Source organism: Olea europaea, chromosome 16 (assembly GCF_002742605.1).
Source record: "Olea europaea var. sylvestris chromosome 16, O_europaea_v1, whole genome shotgun sequence".
NCBI classification, from domain to species: Eukaryota; Viridiplantae; Streptophyta; class Magnoliopsida; order Lamiales; family Oleaceae; genus Olea; species Olea europaea.
Genome location: NC_036252.1, coordinates 10,832,302 through 10,850,121, shown reverse-complemented (window position 1 = coordinate 10,850,121; position 17,820 = coordinate 10,832,302). Strand labels below are relative to the sequence as shown.

Here is a 17,820-nt window from a genome sequence, read left to right as displayed (position 1 = left end):
GGATAATTGAATTAGGAAACACGTCAGTGAAAGAGTAAAATGGGCCAGGTTAGCTGAAATGAGAGATCAATTTAATATGTCACATTGGAACGTTAGCAAATTTGAATTGCTGTAAATAATGTTGTGAACCATGACTATAAAACAAGCTTTATTCTTTTTGTCAATTGTATAGATGGAAGTGACGATAGTGATGGATGTGTAAATGGATGAACAGTCCAGTGATAAAGGGGAAGCATGTTTGGATAAGTGCTACCACTTGGCCAAAAAGCATGGCTATATATCTCGAGCCACATGGAAGCTAGTTTAGCTTGAGGATATCACTCAGCCTACGTGCAGAGCAGTGGTGAAGAGACTTATGGCGAAGAATGGATGCAAGGCTTTCGACTTGGTGCTACATGATGGCTTGCCTAATGTTGGAGGTGCATGGGCGACAAAGGCTAAATGCTCTGGTTATTGACTTGGTTAAGCTTGCTACGGAGCTTTTGGCTCCAAAAGGGAATTTCATCACTAAGGTACTTGTTATGTATATTTGAATTTCAATGTTATTCAAGCAAAATTAGCACTGAATGCAATATGGAAATACAATTTTGGATATTACATCATAATGTAGACTTCTAATACTACTAGTTAATTATGCATACGAACACATAAACATTCACAAGTTTTTATGCTTGAAAGGTGATGCATGGAATTGGTTGATACATTCATGAATGTAATTTGAAAACAGAGAAGTTGGAGAAATTTTAATGCTTTTTAAGCTTCCATTTTTTGCACCAACAGCGAGGTTGTTCCCTTTTCGGTTTTCACTAGTGAACAAGTGGCTTCTAGTGAATTTTATTTACATAATTGCTAACTTTTTGGGTTTAGTGTCATTTTCACAAATAAATATTTTGGTTCAATAAAGAATCATTTGAATATCCATTTAGTACCAATTTTATTCCTAGAATGGTTTTCAAGACAACAAATGCTGATTTTTTACTTTGATATTTAGAAATCGCTATATTCTCCGGCACTACAAAAAAAATTGGTTCCAGCGACCAACAAAATTGGTCACGAAAGGGTATTGTTTGGTAGGTAAATACCTTTAGCGACCACATTTGCATGGCCGCTTGCTGGTCGGTGTAGATTTTCAGCGACCAATATAGTGTGGTCGTTGAATATACAACATACAGGTACCAATTATTGGTCGCCAAAGGATTGGTTGATTCATCCTCATGAATGTCTTCTGCAACCAATCTTTGGTTGGTAATGTATATATCTTTAGCGACCAAACTTTGGTTGGTAAATGTTAATATCTTTAGCGACCAATACTGTGGTCACTAGTAGTGAACATCCAGCAACCAAATTGTGGTCGGTAAACCTAGTTGATTTGTACATACTTTTGCAACCAATCTTTGGTCGGTGAACATTGATATAAGTTTTTAAATAGCCAATACTTTTTATTTCTGCTATTATTTTATTCAATATTTCAATTTTAAAAAATCATGAAGCCAGTTGAAATTAACAATTTTGATAATCGGAAACAATAATAATTAAAAAGCAATATATCGCTGCAGAAGTAAAATTGTATTGCACATATTTCAAGTATTAATAGTAGGTACATAACCCTAAATGACTAATATTTAACCACAAAAAGATGAATTATAACTTCAACACTAGATTGAATTATCTTGTTTAAATCAAATTGAGCGTAGAAGGTGTTGAGATAGTAATGTGTAGTCGAGTCATTGCCCACGACGAGATGGGCTTCTATTGCTTGAGCTTGGAAGAATAGCAAGTGACACGTGCTTCGACTTTCTTTTTGATTGCATCTATATAAGCATTAAAAAAACTAACAATGAGATCAATAAAGAAATGATATTTTACATAACCATTCCCTCCTACAGTGACGACGAAGATAAATAAATAATAGTAAAAACATTAAGTCCAATCTTATGTGCCAACCTTAATGTGGACCATAACAAATTCGGAAAATTAAATTTAAGCACAAAATTCAGCCAATCGTTAATTTTTCAACAAGACTAGAAATCACCCTATAGCTAAAGTTTAAATCATGTCAAGTAAGTTTGTAAAACACCTTCCGTTGATTAGCTGCATATCCAAATGATGTCCAACACAATATGTCTAGCCAAAGTTGCTGTCAATTTTAATCTGATAGCCTTAATCTAATAGCTTGTGCAAAACATTTCATTCATTTCTAGATTTGTTCACAACTTGAAATGCCAAAAGCCGTCACACTTTTACAAATTCTAGATTCGCCCAAAAGAGTGAAATTAATACTACCCCAACGTGAAACACAGTTTCTCAATATAATCATCAAACTTGATTTTCGTATACAACGGAAGTACTTATAACCTAAAGAAAAACATATTGAGGAAATACATAAACTTTGTTAATCGAACGGCACATGCAAAAGAAACAAAAACCATGGAGATACAAAGCAATGAAGATGTTTCAGAGACCATAGAAGGCTGTAATTGCTATTAGTGAAAGAATACCTAGAAAAAAGGGGAAGAAGTCATAGTTGAATTTCTACAACTACTGTAAGATAAGAAAAATAGAAGAGAAATTGTATAGAATTGGAGAAATGGGACAAATCCAAGGCCCCGCAAAATCTACTTTTCCTCATTCCGGTTTACAATCCCATATTCTTTCTTAAACTCCTATGGGAGATAATTACATTTCTTGACAATATTTTCTGAATGGGTAAAGAGATTTTTAGATCATATTTGGCTCTAATGGAAACAGTAATCATATCTGTGTACTTAGCAAGCATTTTTGTTGTCTAAAAGAAAAAAAAGAATATCCTTTGACCGATATAAACCTGTACTAAATTATATTCATTGATAGCAAGACTTCATATCACACCCCTAATTTCAATACTCAGTGCTACCCTAAATTTTGGAAATATCCTATGCTAGGCACTTATCCACAATTAGAATGATGGTCCATTCCATTCTGAATTATCTATGATGTGGTTTTAATTAATATGAGTTATACTCAAGCTCGATAAAATAACCAACTCCAGTATTAAGTGTCAAAAAATGGTTAAATTAATGATACAGGAAAAGGATGCAGGAAGTGTGAAAGATTACTAACCTGTGGTAAGCATATTGGCAGGTGTATTTACAAGCTCTTTTCCAAATATTTTCTGCGAATAATAATCCTCTGCACATTTGAAGGTTAAATAAAGTTGAAGAAATAAAAATACAATGGGCTACCTTTTCACTGCCTGCACCCATCAGGTAGCTGATATGCATAGTTATGTGTATAAAGAATCAATAACATGAATTTCTCTCTAAAACAGATAGCTAAGCCAAAAGGAAATACCTCTGCAACTAGAATTAATTCATTTAGACCCTCTTGCAATAACTTTGTGAGGCTTTGGGGCTAAATCAAAGTAAAGACATTAATACTTTACATTCTAAAAAAATAAAATTGATAGTATGAAGAAGAATTAAAATTAAAGATAGTAATCACCCCCATTCCGTAGCATTTTTGTTTTTCAATCAAAGCTTCTTGGTCTTCTGTAAAATGATATATCTATTAATTGTACCTCAGATACACATCATCCCATTTCATTTATAAAATATTAAATCGGCTAGATAAAATTATCAGAAAATGAATAATATACTACACATAAAATTGGCAAACTAAGACCAATAGGTTAGTGGGGCTGAAATCAAAACCAAAAAAGTCAATGTACGCAATGGAACATACATCAACACAAGAGTCTAAATATAAATAATTACGTTTAATCCCAACATTTCCCTTTTAATGTGGCCCATTAACCTATAAATCAAACATTAATAAAACAACAATGAGAAGATAGAAAACAAAAATGTGGAGCAGCAATCATTAGAAGTGATAATAATATGCATAACTTACATATAAAAACATGAACCACAATTCAAATCCTTACCTTCAAGACTAAACTGAGTTTAGCAAAATCGATTTGTGAAGAATATTCTGGAAGCTCTGGATTTTAGAGACGGTGTTGCTTTGGTGACGTGGTCGAGATTTGTCGACTGTGGGCATCAAACACTGCAGCAACCGAAGTTCTGGTCAGTTTCAGATGAAGAGGCGGAGCGGCAAAAACCTTTAGAAGTTCTGACTCTACAGTCTACTCTCAATGAGTTTAGGGCTATATGTCAATGAGTTTATTTAGCTTTTTGGGCAGCCGGGTCGGGTTCTGATTGGGATGGGTTTGTGTTGAACAAATTGTTAATTTGTTTATAAGTTTTTTATTTGTGACCAATGAACAAATTATGTCCTATAAAATTTTTGAATTGTGATTTCAAAATAATTTGTCACATAAAAATTTTGATTTCTGACCAAAAAATAATATATGACTAATTAAATCATTAATTTGTGACCAAATTGTACAGATCTGTGACCATAATATATTTAATTAATAAAATATATAATTAATTAATAAAATATATAATTAATTAATTAATTAAGTCATAAATAAATATCTGATTTTTGAAATTTGAAACATTTGTTCTCAATTTTGAAATGGGTGATACTTAACATCTTAGTCAAGTGTATTTTAAGATTGGCTGGTTACATAGCTAGAAAAAATACGCGGGATACATCTATCCAAGTTATCTGGCATCCAAGCCAAAGTTGGTTGCTAGATAATGACACTTGAAGGCGTTACATTTCCAGCGACCATACATTGGTTGCTGAAGGAGTTAAATGTTCAGTGACCACTACTTGGTCACTAAAACAGCAATAACAATTAACGTGGGGTACGTCCCGCCAAGGTGCGTAGCAACCATACGTTGGTTGCTGAAGGCGTTGGGTGTTCAACGACCACTCCTTGGTCTCTAAAAGGCTGTAAAAAAGTAAGGTGGGGAATACCTCGCCAAGTTGTACAGCGACCAAGACCATATTGGTTGCGGAATGGTGATACTAGCTACCATAGTTTGGTCGCTGACGGCCTTCAAATATCAGTGACCACTCTTTGGTCACTAAAATGCCACGAGAAGCATCCCACCAAGTTGTGTAGTCACCAAGACAATGTTGGTTGCTGAATGGTGATACCAGATACCATACATTGGTTGCTGAAGGCCTTCAATGTTTAGTAACCACTCTTTGGTCATTAAAATGCTGTCAGAATTGATGCGGGATGCATCCCGCCAAGTTGTAGAGCAACCAAGACTATGTTGGTTGCTGAATGGTGATACCAGCCACCATGGTTTAGTCGCTGAAGGCCTTCAATGTTCAGCAACCAATTTTTGGTCGTTAAAAGGTTGTCAAAATTGACGCGGGATGTATCCTGCCAAGTTGTGGAGCGACCAGATTATATTGGTTGCTAACTGGTGATACCAGCAACCATGGTTTGGTCGCTGAAGGCCTTCAATGTTCAGCGACCACTCTTTGGTCACTAAAATGCTGTCAAAATTGGTGCGGGATGCATCTGGCCTAGTTGTGTAGCGACCAAGCTCATGTTGGTTGCTGAATAGTGATACCAGAGACCAACATTTGGTCGCTGAAGGTCTTTCCAAAATTAATACTATTTTAACAAACCAAAACTTCCACCAACCAATTTGTGGTCGGTGACGATGTCTTATAGCAACCAATTTCGATTGGTCGCTAAAACCTTGGTCAATGGAGCCCATATTTTTTTATAGTACAAGTTGACATTCTAGAAATATTTTTTTGAATCTATTATTACGTCTGTGATGCTTGTGTGGAAATCCCCATCCCCAACCCACCTGGGGGGGGAGGGGACTCGATGCTTTTGTTGGGTTTTACAATTGGTTATGATATATTATAATGCATTTTTTATGTTAGGCTTTGTACTCCATTTAGCCATACTCACTAGTCAAGGCAACCTTGTAAAAGGGATGTAATGAATGAATAATGCTATGTCTATTGCTGTCTTGTAGGTTTTCAGATCCCAAGGTTATATTGCCATACTTTTCTGTCTTAAGAGAGGTATTATTCTTTCATATGAAGCTTGACCAAGAATTTCTGTTCAATATAATGCATTTCTTACCTATGACTATTCTATACAGCTTTTTGAAAAGCTTGAAGTGGATAAACCACGAGCTAGTCGTTCAGCATTGGGAGAAATTTATATTGTGGGTTTCAAGTATAAGGCTCCTGCTAAAATTGATCCGCAACTTCTTGATATAAAAAGAATGGGTGGGAGCTAGTTTTATGTGTATTCTTGAGTATGCATGATATTTTTCACACATAGTGGAGAATTGGCAAAAGATGATCATGACACTCAAGTTAGTGAAGTGCATAGAAAATTCTATTGGTGTTGTCTTTTCGAATTTCATCCCCTTCCTAGTCGATCGATGTGAGCAAATTCCAAGGACCAAGAAATCCCTTATTGGATATGTTTCTTAAGCTCATCCACCACTAAATCAAACCGATAAGGCCCAGTACAGATCATCAGAGGTGGAGCCTGCACTGGACTTTAGATTTGACAAAGAAAATTCAGTGTGCCTGCACTGGACTAAGAAAAAGAAGAAGAAAATGGAAGGAAGAAGAAGAAAAGGGAAGAAAGAAGAAGAAAGTGTGTCAGTTGTCTGCAGGCACTGGCGTCGATAGGGAAGAAGGGAAGGAGGAAGAAAGTTATAGCTGTCGATAGAAGGAAGAAAGTTACAGCTGTCGACAGGGAAAAAGAGGGGAAGAAAGTTATAGCTACCCACAGAGAAGAAGAAGGGAAGGAGAAAGAAAAGTTTACTTGGGCCAATTTTTTAATTTTTAGATTTTTGGCCTTCTCTTTAGTTAAGCTTTTTGAAAGAAAAACAATAGGCCCTATTACAAATTTATTGGCTCATCAATTTATTATTTGTACAGTGAACCCCAACATCTTATCTATTGATAAAAAAATGTACTTTGTATTGATCAGGTGAAGCCCTTTTTGTTCATAGACTAATTTCGACAAAAAAATCACCGTAGTCGACACATAAAATTTTGCCCGCATTGGACAAAATCTCTGGCTCTGCCCCTGCAGATCATTGATGCAAATCTATCACCTCTGCTACATCTCATGACTGCACACTTCCTTGTTAGGATTAAGTAATAAATCTGAATATCTTGCACTAGAGGTTGTTAATACTATAGGCAGTGCAAAGCAGTAAATTTCCTGATTTTAAGGGATGTGTATATACTGTTAGACACCTGTCATTAGTGGATAGGAAGAACAAGATATTCTCTTTGTATGTAAAATGTATATATATATATTAAAATTTAGTGTATAAATAGAGAAGAAAAGTAAGAGCTAAGTGTACTGAAAATTTCTCAAAGGCGGCTACGTCCTATGTTCTTCTTTTAACTATTCAGCAGTCTTCTTCTTTTTTAACTTGGTATCAGAGCTTTAATGGCTAAAATCGATGCAGGAAGACAAACATCTCCAAGTAAGTCAAGCACTACAGTAACCATTCAGCCTCCTGTGAATCAGAACTCACCCTTTGGGATGAACCTCATTCAAACTCCATCAGTGAAGTTAGATAGAGATAATTTTTTGCTATGGCAAAACATGGTTATGCCCTTGATCAAAGGACACAACCTTGAAGGATATTTGCTAGGAACTAAGCCACATCCACCAGAGTTTCTACAGACTCAGACAGCCACTAAAGAGGGAAAAGCCATAGAAATGGTTCAAAATCTTGTTTACAGTAAGTGGATTTCTACTGATCAACTGTTAATGTGATTGTTGTATTCATCCATGACCCCTGAAATTGCAATGAGAGTAATGGGGTGCACTAGCTCAAGTAAGTTGTGAAGTGCAGTCAAGGAAACCTATGGAATAATGAATAGATCCAGAGTTATATTTCTCACTGGTGAGTTGCAAAGGACCAGGAAAGGATAAATGTCTATGGATTAGTATCTTACTACCATCAAACAATTGGCAGACAACCTACAGATTGCTAGAAAAACCATAGACCCAAGTGATTTGGTAACTCGAGTTCTATCTGGACAGGTTGAAGAATGTACGCCTATTGTGGTGCAATTAAATAGCAAAGAGAATATATCATGGCATGAACTCCCCTCTATCCTTATGACCTTTGAGAGCAGACTTAAGTACCTCAATCAAGTTAAGAATGACCTGGGAACAATGAATATTAACCAATCAAGTGTGCAGTTAACACAGAGGATGGGTTCCGGTGGTGGTAGATGTTTTAGATCTGTTAATAGTGGGAGATTTTCCAACTCCAGAGGAAGAGCAAGAGGCAGGGGTAGAGCAAGTAGGATAAATGAAAGCAGAGGGCCTTGCCAAATTTGTGGCATGAATAACCATTCGGCCAGATGGTGTTTTAATAGACATGATGATAGGTATATGGGCAGCAGACCTGGTAACCAGAATATGCAGAACAAATCTTCTCCTGCTGCCTATGTAGCTTCACCATGAACTATTGAAGACTTGGAGCAAGCTACCACGTTACTGATGACAAAGGTAATCTGGATGCCATGAGAAAATATGGAGGTAAGGAAAAGTTGCTTGTTGGTAATGGAAATTCTTTGCATATTGCTAATGTTGGCAGGAGAAATCTTATTACATTGAATGACAAGACCCTTGCATTGAATAAATTACTTCATGTGCCTGCAATTAAGAAAAAATTGTTAGTGTTTCTCAATTAACAAATGACAACAATGTATTTACGGAGTTTTATCCTCACTATTGTGTTGTTAAAGACCTACAGACAAAGGAGATCTTACTGTAGGGGATGCTTAAAGATGGGTTGTATCAACTGGAACTACCAAGTCCTAAGCCTAAAGTCACCACCACAGAGTCAAGCTATCAAAATAATTCCAACCTTGCAGTCTTCTCAGCAAGCTCAAGGTGTGATGAGTCAAACAAGAGTGTCAAGTTACCTAAGTCCAAGTTGGATACCTGGCATAGAAGGCTAGGTCATCCTTCAAGTTCTGTGTTGAGTCAAGTCCTTAAGTTTTGTAAAATTGATACTCCAGATTTCTGTGAAGCTTGTCAACTTGGTAAATCTCATGCTTTGCCTTTTAACACATCTTCAACTCATGCATCAAACCCACTTAACCTCATACACACTGATGCCTGGGGACCAACTCCTAGGATTTCTACCTCGGGGTTTAGGTACTATATCCTATTTGTGGGTGATTATAGTAGGTTCACATGGATATCCAATGAAACAAAAGTCAGAAGCCTTAAGTATCTTCATTAAATTCAAGAACTTAGTAGAAAATAACCTTGAAAGAAAAATCAAAACATTACAACTAGACTGGAGAGGTGAATTCAAAAACTTTGATAAGATTGCCTTAGAATCAGGAATTGAACTTAGGTATTCCTATCCTTATCCTCTGCACAAAACGGTAGGGCAGAAAGAAAACATAGACACATCACTGAAATCGGTTTGACACTTTTAGCCCAAGCACGAATGCCATTGCACTACTGGCTGGAAGCTTTTTAAATAGCAACCTTTCTTATAAGTAGACTACCTACTTAAATACTTCAATCTAGATCACCCTTTCAAATCCTATATAGAAAAAACTTTGATTACAAGACACTGAGAACATTTGGTTGTGCTTGTTACCCATGTTTGAGACCATACCAAAACCATAAATTTAATTTCCACTCTCAAATGTGTGTTTTCCTTAGCTATAGTGATTCACATAAAGGATACAAGTGCCTAAACTCAACTAGTAGAATGTATGTCTCAAGGCATGTGGTGTTCAATGAAAAAGAATTTCCTTTCAAGTCTAATTTTCTAAACACACGTACTCAGCCAAAAATTTCAGAAATTGCCATCAGCCCTCTTCTTTTCGATACTAAAATAGTAAGTCATCAGATAGAACCTCAAAATGTAATTGATACAACCCATCCTAAAGCAACACCTGCTACAGACTCCCACATAAGTGTGGAACATGAAACAGAGAATGAGTTGAATGAAAGTGAAGGAAGTGGTGCTGAAATGAACCAAGTAATACCTGATGTATCTGATCAGGATAATATTCAGCAAAGTGAAAATGGTGGAAATGATGCTAATATTGATGACCATAGTATAACACAAAACGTTGGACATCATATGACCACTAGAAGAAAAGCACGAATCTTCAAACCAAAGGTGTATACTAATCAAGTTCAGGATAAACTGCTTAATTTGAGCCACATAGTGCAAATGAGGCATTGTTAAGTGATAAATGTAGAAAAGCCATGCAAGAAGAATATGATGCTTTGATGAAGAATAAAACATGGAAATTGGTGCCTCCAAAATCTGGAATGAAAATAAGTGGAAACAAATGGGTCTATAAGTTGAAATGTGACTCTGAAGGGAAGATAAGGAGGTATAAAGTAAGAGTCGTTGCAAAAGGTTTTCTACAAACACTTGGAGTTGATTTTAGTGAAACCTTTAGTCCAGTTGTTAAGGCATCAACACTAGAAATTATATTGACTCTTGCTGTGTCTAGAGATTGGCAAATTCGATAGGTTGATGTAAACAATGCCTTCTTGAATGGCAAGTTGGAAGAAACTGTATACATGAATTAGCCTCAAGGTTTTGAGGATCCAAGAAATCCTAAGTTTGTATGTAAACTTGAGAAGGCTCTTTATGGACTTCGACAAGCACCAAGAGCTTGGCATGACAGGTTGAAAGAGACTCTAGTGAGGCATATAAATCATTATTTTTCTCATTAGATGAAAAAAAATGTAGTGTTTGCATTGGTATATGTGGATGATATAGTAGTGACAGGGAACAATGGCCAACACCTGCATATATTTATTGATAAACTGAATACCTGTTTCGCTCTTAAAGATATGGGAAATCTCAGCCAATTCCAGGGTATTGAGGTCTATAGAGACATAGGGCTATATCTCACTCAAACAAAGTATTTAGCTAATTTGCTAAAGAAATTTGGTTATGAAAACTTAAAATCAGGATTAACGCCTATGGCTGCAGGTAAGTTGATATCTAAGGATGAAGGGCGAACCATGAATACTCCTACTCTCTACAGGAGTGTGGTTGGCGGCCTTCAATATCTTGCACGAGACCTGATATTGCCTATTCAATAAATAAATTGAGTCAATTCCTTCAAGCTCCTACAGATGTTCATTGGAAGGCTCTCAAGAGAATTTTCAGATACCTAAAGGGTACATTGAAACATGGTTTGGTTATTCAGAGAAGTGATAGCTTAGACATTACAACATTTGTAGATTCAGATTGAGCATCTTGTCTAGATGATAGAAGGTCTACAACTGGCTATTGTGTTTACCTTGGTGATAGTTTGGTGCCTTGGTGTTCAAAGAAACATGTTGTTGCAAGATCACGCATAGAGGCTGAGTATAGAGCACTGGCTCACGTTGCATTAGAAATAGCCTGGATTTAGTCCCTAATGAATGAGTTAAGTATACCACATAATGCAATACCTAAAATCTGGTGTGATAATTTGAGTGCAAGTGTATCGGCACCAAATCTAGTGTATCATGCCCGTACAAAACATATAGAATTGGATATCCATTTTGTGAGAGACAAAATTTTGAAGAAAGAACTGAAAGTACATTTTGTTCCTTCCTCAGATCAAACTGCAGACATACTGACCAAACCTCTTTCTCATTCAAGATTCATATTCTTCAGAGATAAGCTTGGAGTGGTAAAGACACACTCCACCTTGAGGGGGCGTGTTAGGATTAATTAATAAATATGAATATCTTGCACTAGAGGTTGTTAATACTACTAACGGAATAGGCAATGAATATCTTGCACTAGAGGTTGTTAATACTACTAACGGAATAGGCAGTGCAAAGCAGTAAATTTCCTAATTTTAAGGGATGTGTATATACTGTTAGACACCTGTCATTAGTGGATAGGAAGAACAAGAATATTCTCTTTGTATGTAAAATGTATACATTAAAATTTAGTGTATAAATAGAGAAGAAAAGAAAGAGGTAAATGTGCTGAAAATTTCTCAAAGGCAGCTACGTCCTATGTTCTTCTTTTAACTATTCACCAGTCTTCTTTTTTAAATTTCCTTGATAATATGGATTAATGGAAGTAAATTCTTTTTATATAGCACCCACGATGATAATTCCCATGGCACTCAATCATAGGGCTTTCCTAAATGGAAATCTTGTTTCTCTTCTTTTACAATTTTACTGATCTCCATGTACATGGATGTTTATGCATTCGTATTGATTAGCTTGCCTTTGTAGGTATGAAGATGGAGACACAACTTTGCGGAAGGTCTACTCTACAGCTGACTTTGTTTGGTCGTACTTTCCTCTTGAGATCCTTGGTTCAGTTACGTCTATAAAATTCGAGGATCCTGCATGTTTACCCATTAAGGATCATACTTTGACAACCGACGAGGTGTGTTTTACTCTTTTCTTCTTTTCTATTCTTCATATGCAAGTGAACTCTAGTAAACTTAAATAAACTGCCTGGTTCATTATCTTGTTCTCTAACCATTAAACTATCATTTCCTTAAATGCTGGACTGGTTAAAGATCTGTGTGATGATCTTCGTGTTCTAGGGAAGCAAGACTTCAAGCATCTTTTGAAGTAAGATTGTGTATGAAACATACAAAAGGACCATAGGCAGATTTTTTCATGCGTGGAGATTCAGTGTTTCTCTTGCATGATTTTATGCCCTTCGATGTTTGTGTTGTGGTGTAGATGATATATAAGGAAGGCGTTATCTCCCTCAGAAAACGCTACTTCTTCTACAACGGCTGTGGAACGTGAGAGCAAGCAAGATGAAGATGAGAGAATTCTCAATGAAATGAAGGAGCTGACTAATGCCATGGAACAGAAAAAGAAAATGGCAAAGAAACTTCCAGCAAAATGACAATCCAAGGTCATTGCCCGTGTTCATCACTCCTTTTCTGCTTTATTGTTCTATTTCTAGGTACATATTGAACGCAAAATTAAGTAAAACATGGACTAGTTGAGCTATTGTCTAGGCTTTTGAAGCTATAGTTATTTAACATTTAATTGAGATGACAGGATAATTTGATAATACTCAAATACTAGAATGCTTTTCTATCTATTGCATATCAAATGATGGGGAACGGTCATCATCTGCCTCATAGTCATAGCACTGCGGGCTCTCTATGTGCTACATTCTCTGCCAGTTAAGAGGCCATAGCATAGTTAAAGCTAGGTTATACTGAAATATATTATCATTGTGGTGTGAACAAGTGATTTAAAATTTAGATGTAATGTCTGTTAAGCTGATCTAATAACAATTTTTCAACAAGCAATATAGACTTGAAAATCCGTACAATGCTGGGACTTCAACCATCACCATGGGATAGGTTTCATAGAAGTTTTCGGAGACTTAATGTCTATTACAATTATTATTATTTTTTCACATTCTCGACCTAGCATGTATGTCTACCCATCAGGCTTTGATGAGTTTTTCTACAGCAATTTCCACCTCCTTTGAACCTTTCTACCTATTCTATATGAAATGCAACATCCTAATTCTCGTTGTTAGGTTGTCCTGCATATCATCACCCAATATTTTCCTCTGGGTGTGTTGTTGCACTTGAATGTAATCTTTTTCACTTGAATGTAATCTCTATTATTTTCATCTTGTTCAATGTAAAGTATTAGGAAAGATTGGGGACCGACTTTCTACTCAAGTAATAGGTTGAGGACCATAATTGAAATTTTCTTGATTCTTTGCATTTATTTGTTTTTTGTGTTAGGTTTGAAGAACCAGATTGTTTACGATATGACCCAGGTTTTTTATGGAGAAGCTTGTAGTGGAGGCTCTTGAGTTTGCTATGGTAATTTCTATTTCTTTTTCTCAATGTAATATCATTTTGTTTCGGTAGTTTTGTGTTTTTGTGGTGTTTTCATGGAACATTTGATGTGGCAAGAAATAATATTGGTTAATTTATGTGACATTAGCATTGGTTAATTTATGTGACATTAACATTTTGTTTACAATTATGGATGCATTTTGTTTTCAATAAATTTGAAGTCGGTTATATGGAATAGACATCTTAGTTTTTGTTGACACATACTGTTCTACTGAAATCGTGCCACTCTTATAAGCATAAACCTTTTTAGATCTATGCAAAAGTGACACTTTATTAATTTTATAATTATGATTAAAAAAATGCATATTATGTGTTAAGATGAAATGATTAACAAAATATTACACCATATAATGTACGCATATGAGAAAACGTGCAATTACTGGACTCAGAGTTTGCAACATAGAGAGAGCTTGTTTTTTATTTTTCTCACATATTGTAATGTGAAGAATATTTCTTGAGACCAATTTTCACAATTAGAAAAATGGTTGGTCCAGGGATTTTTTTTCCAAATTTTTACATAAATTTAAATTTTTTGCTCGATTGAATAATTTATTGATCAATACTATGTCATTCAATGGCCTGGCATGTCTTCTTGCCATCTCTTTTCCACTTTATAGTTTCCAGATACTATGATCTATCTTTTATGCAGAGGTGTATCTCTTTCGGTGTCTACATTGTTCTTGTATTCAAATACTCTTGCTTATGCTCATCTTTTCATTACGAAAATTTTAAACTAATTCTTGCTTTCATATATTGTGAACCTGGATTAGTTGTATTGTTTCTATAAAACTCATTTAACTTTTGAAAAGAGAGAGGAAAACGGAAGTCCGGTCATGAACTCTATTAATTTTCTATTTTCTAGCTTTAATGGTGTCTTATATAGAATTTAGTACATTACAAATAGGTAAAGTCGAAGGCTAGGATTAGTGGCAGATCTAGATGGTGGCGAGCTAGGGGGCCACCTTAGCTGGATTCGCCATAACCACCGTCCGCCGGAATGTAGCAGAGACAGACACTGAGAAGCGAAGATGAGGAAGAGAGGATTTGGGCTGGCTCAATCTGTGATGATAGACTTGGGCTGCTAGGTAGTTGGGCTTAGTGTGGGGCCTTTTTTTTTGCTTTAATTAGGTAGGCCCAATTGCTCAAATAACAAATCAATGGAAATGAAAATCTTCTCTAATCTCCGTCCCATCAAACCGCAGCAGAGAGAAGCAAATTGGAAACCATTCTTGAGTTCTTTTTCCCCCAATTCCTTCCACTCAATTCCTTCCCAAAAGCTCTCCACGCAGGCATGCACTGACGCAGTCCCAGTTTCAGCAAATCTTTTTGATCGACCACTCTGCTATGTGATTTGTGAAGTCTCGAGTCTGCCGTAGGTATTGGCTTTTTCTGGCTTATATATTACATGCCCACGGGCCACAAATGTATACGAAGTAGTTCAATTTTCTAGCTTTGGGTTAGTTTAATTTTCTAGTTTTTTTTGTGATAATAGATTCTTTGTTGAGTAAGGTTTAAGAAATTGGAAATCAAATTGTTTCATGAAGTAAACAATAGACTAATAGTTTAATTTTCCAGTTTTGGGTTAGTTGTTGGTAGATTTACTGCGTGCTCTTTACTTTGAATGATCTGATTGATTGGAAAATTTATTATATGATTATGCAAATGTAGCGACTCAATTGGTTTAGATTTTATTAATTGGCATTTGTTTAGGGAACATCGTAATTATTGAAAAAGTTTACATTATTGCAACGTTTTCAAAATATGAGCCTCGTAGAATACAGTTGTCTAAGTTTACAATTACAAAGTAAGATTGAAATTGTATTGTATATTTTTATTATTATTTTGGGTTGTATTAAACTATATTTTCATATGTATATAATTTTTACGTTTTGGTGGATTTACAATATATTGACTAATTTTTAATATTATTTAATCAAATTTTAATAAACAACTGGCGGCTAGTCGGATCGGACTTTTAGGATGTTGATTGTCGACGATCAATGGTCAAAGTCAACCTCTGCCCTAGCTGAATGTTCATGCTAGATTCGCCCCTGGCTAGGATCGTGGAAGGAGATGCAGGGAAGGCAATTTGCAAGGAAGTAGAGAGGTTGAAGCCCATTGCTGTTGTTCTTGGCACCAAAGGCCAAAGCTTGATGCAAAGGTGCCACTCTTCCTCGTTCTTTCACCCCCCTTACCTGTTTATGCTGGATTGACATTTTTGTTTGACTCTATTTCAGTGTGCTACAAGGCAGTGTTAGTGAATATTGCTTAGTGAATATTGCTTCCACAATTCTAAAACCGCATCAGTTATTATTGTTCCTGGAAAAGGTATAATCTCTCTGTTAAACCAAATTATTGAGCTTCTTAGTTTTGAAGTCTTGCGAAGTGATATAAATTTTATTCAATAACAGAGGCAGGGGAAGAATCTGTTGTGTAACCAAGCAGGCAAAGATGAGTAACTCCATCGAATCCTTGTCCCGCATGTTAATGTCGACTCCAGCTGTTTCTTGAGGGCAAATTTCTGTTCAGAATGATTGTGAGTGTGTGTGTATATGCATTTGATTTTTATGTATTAAGTCATTACTGGCGTTAAAATTTGTGTATTAAATTACGTCTCTATTTATTTGATCATCTTGCTTCCTCACATCTTCAGATTTTTCATCCTACGTGTAAACTATGTCATGGTTATTTATATACATGCACTCGCGCATACACAAAATTTCACAAGAGCTTGCGATTAAGTGAAAGATTGATTGATAATAACATGGAAGCAGGATCCTCAAAACTTGGGAGAGAAATGCCAACATTGCTAGAAAAAAGCCGCCTACTTCTCGGTATTCGGTTATTGGACTGTTATAAAAAGTCAGTTTTTGAACCAATCATCTGCTGTCAACACTACATTTGTCAAATAGGCGGAAAAAATAAAATCATCTGGCAAAATGGCTTAACGAAATTCGAGATCGTCCTTCTTGTGTACAAGTTCTTTAAAAATTTTCAAATTGTCTTCCATGGATTAGCATCTCGGCTATTTACCTATACATATCTGATGAGTATTTACCATTTTGATATAAATTATCATCAAGGATGAGAAAGTACTAATTAATAGATGGTTGAAAATAAGAATTTGATGAAAAAAAAAGTAAAGAAAATAATTGCTATAATTAACAAAGATTGAAGAGTTTGACTATAATTAAAATTTAGTGTAGCAAATAAAAATTACAGTGACAATATAAACACCTTAGGATTATCCTATCTTGATATTGTACATTTTATCTAATTTCTCTTACTAAATATGACATATAAGTCGTATAATAAAGACAAATTTATATTTCATTGAATCTGAGACGACATGGGGCGAGTGGTGAAAATAATAAATAGATATGCTATACGATAATAATATTGAAATCTATGTATACATTGACAATTTACAATAACTAGATTAAGTATTAAGATAATTATGTTCATACTGTCGTTTTTGTTAGTTACACAACATTTTAATTACAGTGATGTTCCTTTTTTATTTATTTTTGTACTTATGCCCTCAATTTATTCATCTCATTTTTGTCCTCACCCTCCTATTAATTAGCACATCTTGTTTTGGTAATTATATTTCCACTACGAATTTTACTAAGCACACCACATTATTAAAATATTTTTCTTATTTACTTAATAGCTTGTAAAATTACATAGTTAGGGTTTTAATATATAACTACCCTAAAATAAATTTTTGTTCCACTACAAACAAAAACTTCTTTTTTTTTTTCAGCATCTAATTGGGGTTGTACCTTTGCAAAAATTTCCCTACCCGCATCTTGCAAATTTGTCTTTGAGAAAATTGCATCTTCTTCAATTTTAATTATATTGATAAAAATATCTATGGCACCATTGGATGCTATTGAAGCAAGGGCAGATTCAGGGACGGGCAGGCTAGTGCTACAGCCCGTCTGTCCGCCCCAAATCTCCTTTAAAAAAAATTTATAGTTATTTTTTTTTGTGTAAATATATATATATATATATTTTTTTTTTTTTTTTTTTTTTTTTTTTTTTATCCTTTTTTCA

The 17,820-nt window shown here is 35.3% G+C and overlaps 1 long non-coding RNA gene and 1 pseudogene across 1 annotated transcript; one reads left to right on the top strand and one right to left on the bottom strand.

The window, feature by feature from the left end:
* Window positions 1–1,554: 1,554 nt before the first annotated feature.
* On the bottom strand, window positions 1,555–3,979 carry LOC111412813. The gene is made up of 3 exons (XR_002706106.1): window positions 3,923–3,979; window positions 3,100–3,168; window positions 1,555–1,811 (listed from the first exon to the last, which is right to left on the bottom strand). It is a non-coding gene; the product is annotated as an uncharacterized LOC111412813 (long non-coding RNA).
* Window positions 3,980–12,994: 9,015 nt separating this feature from the next.
* On the top strand, window positions 12,995–16,299 carry LOC111412619 (annotated as a pseudogene).
* Window positions 16,300–17,820: the final 1,521 nt, after the last annotated feature.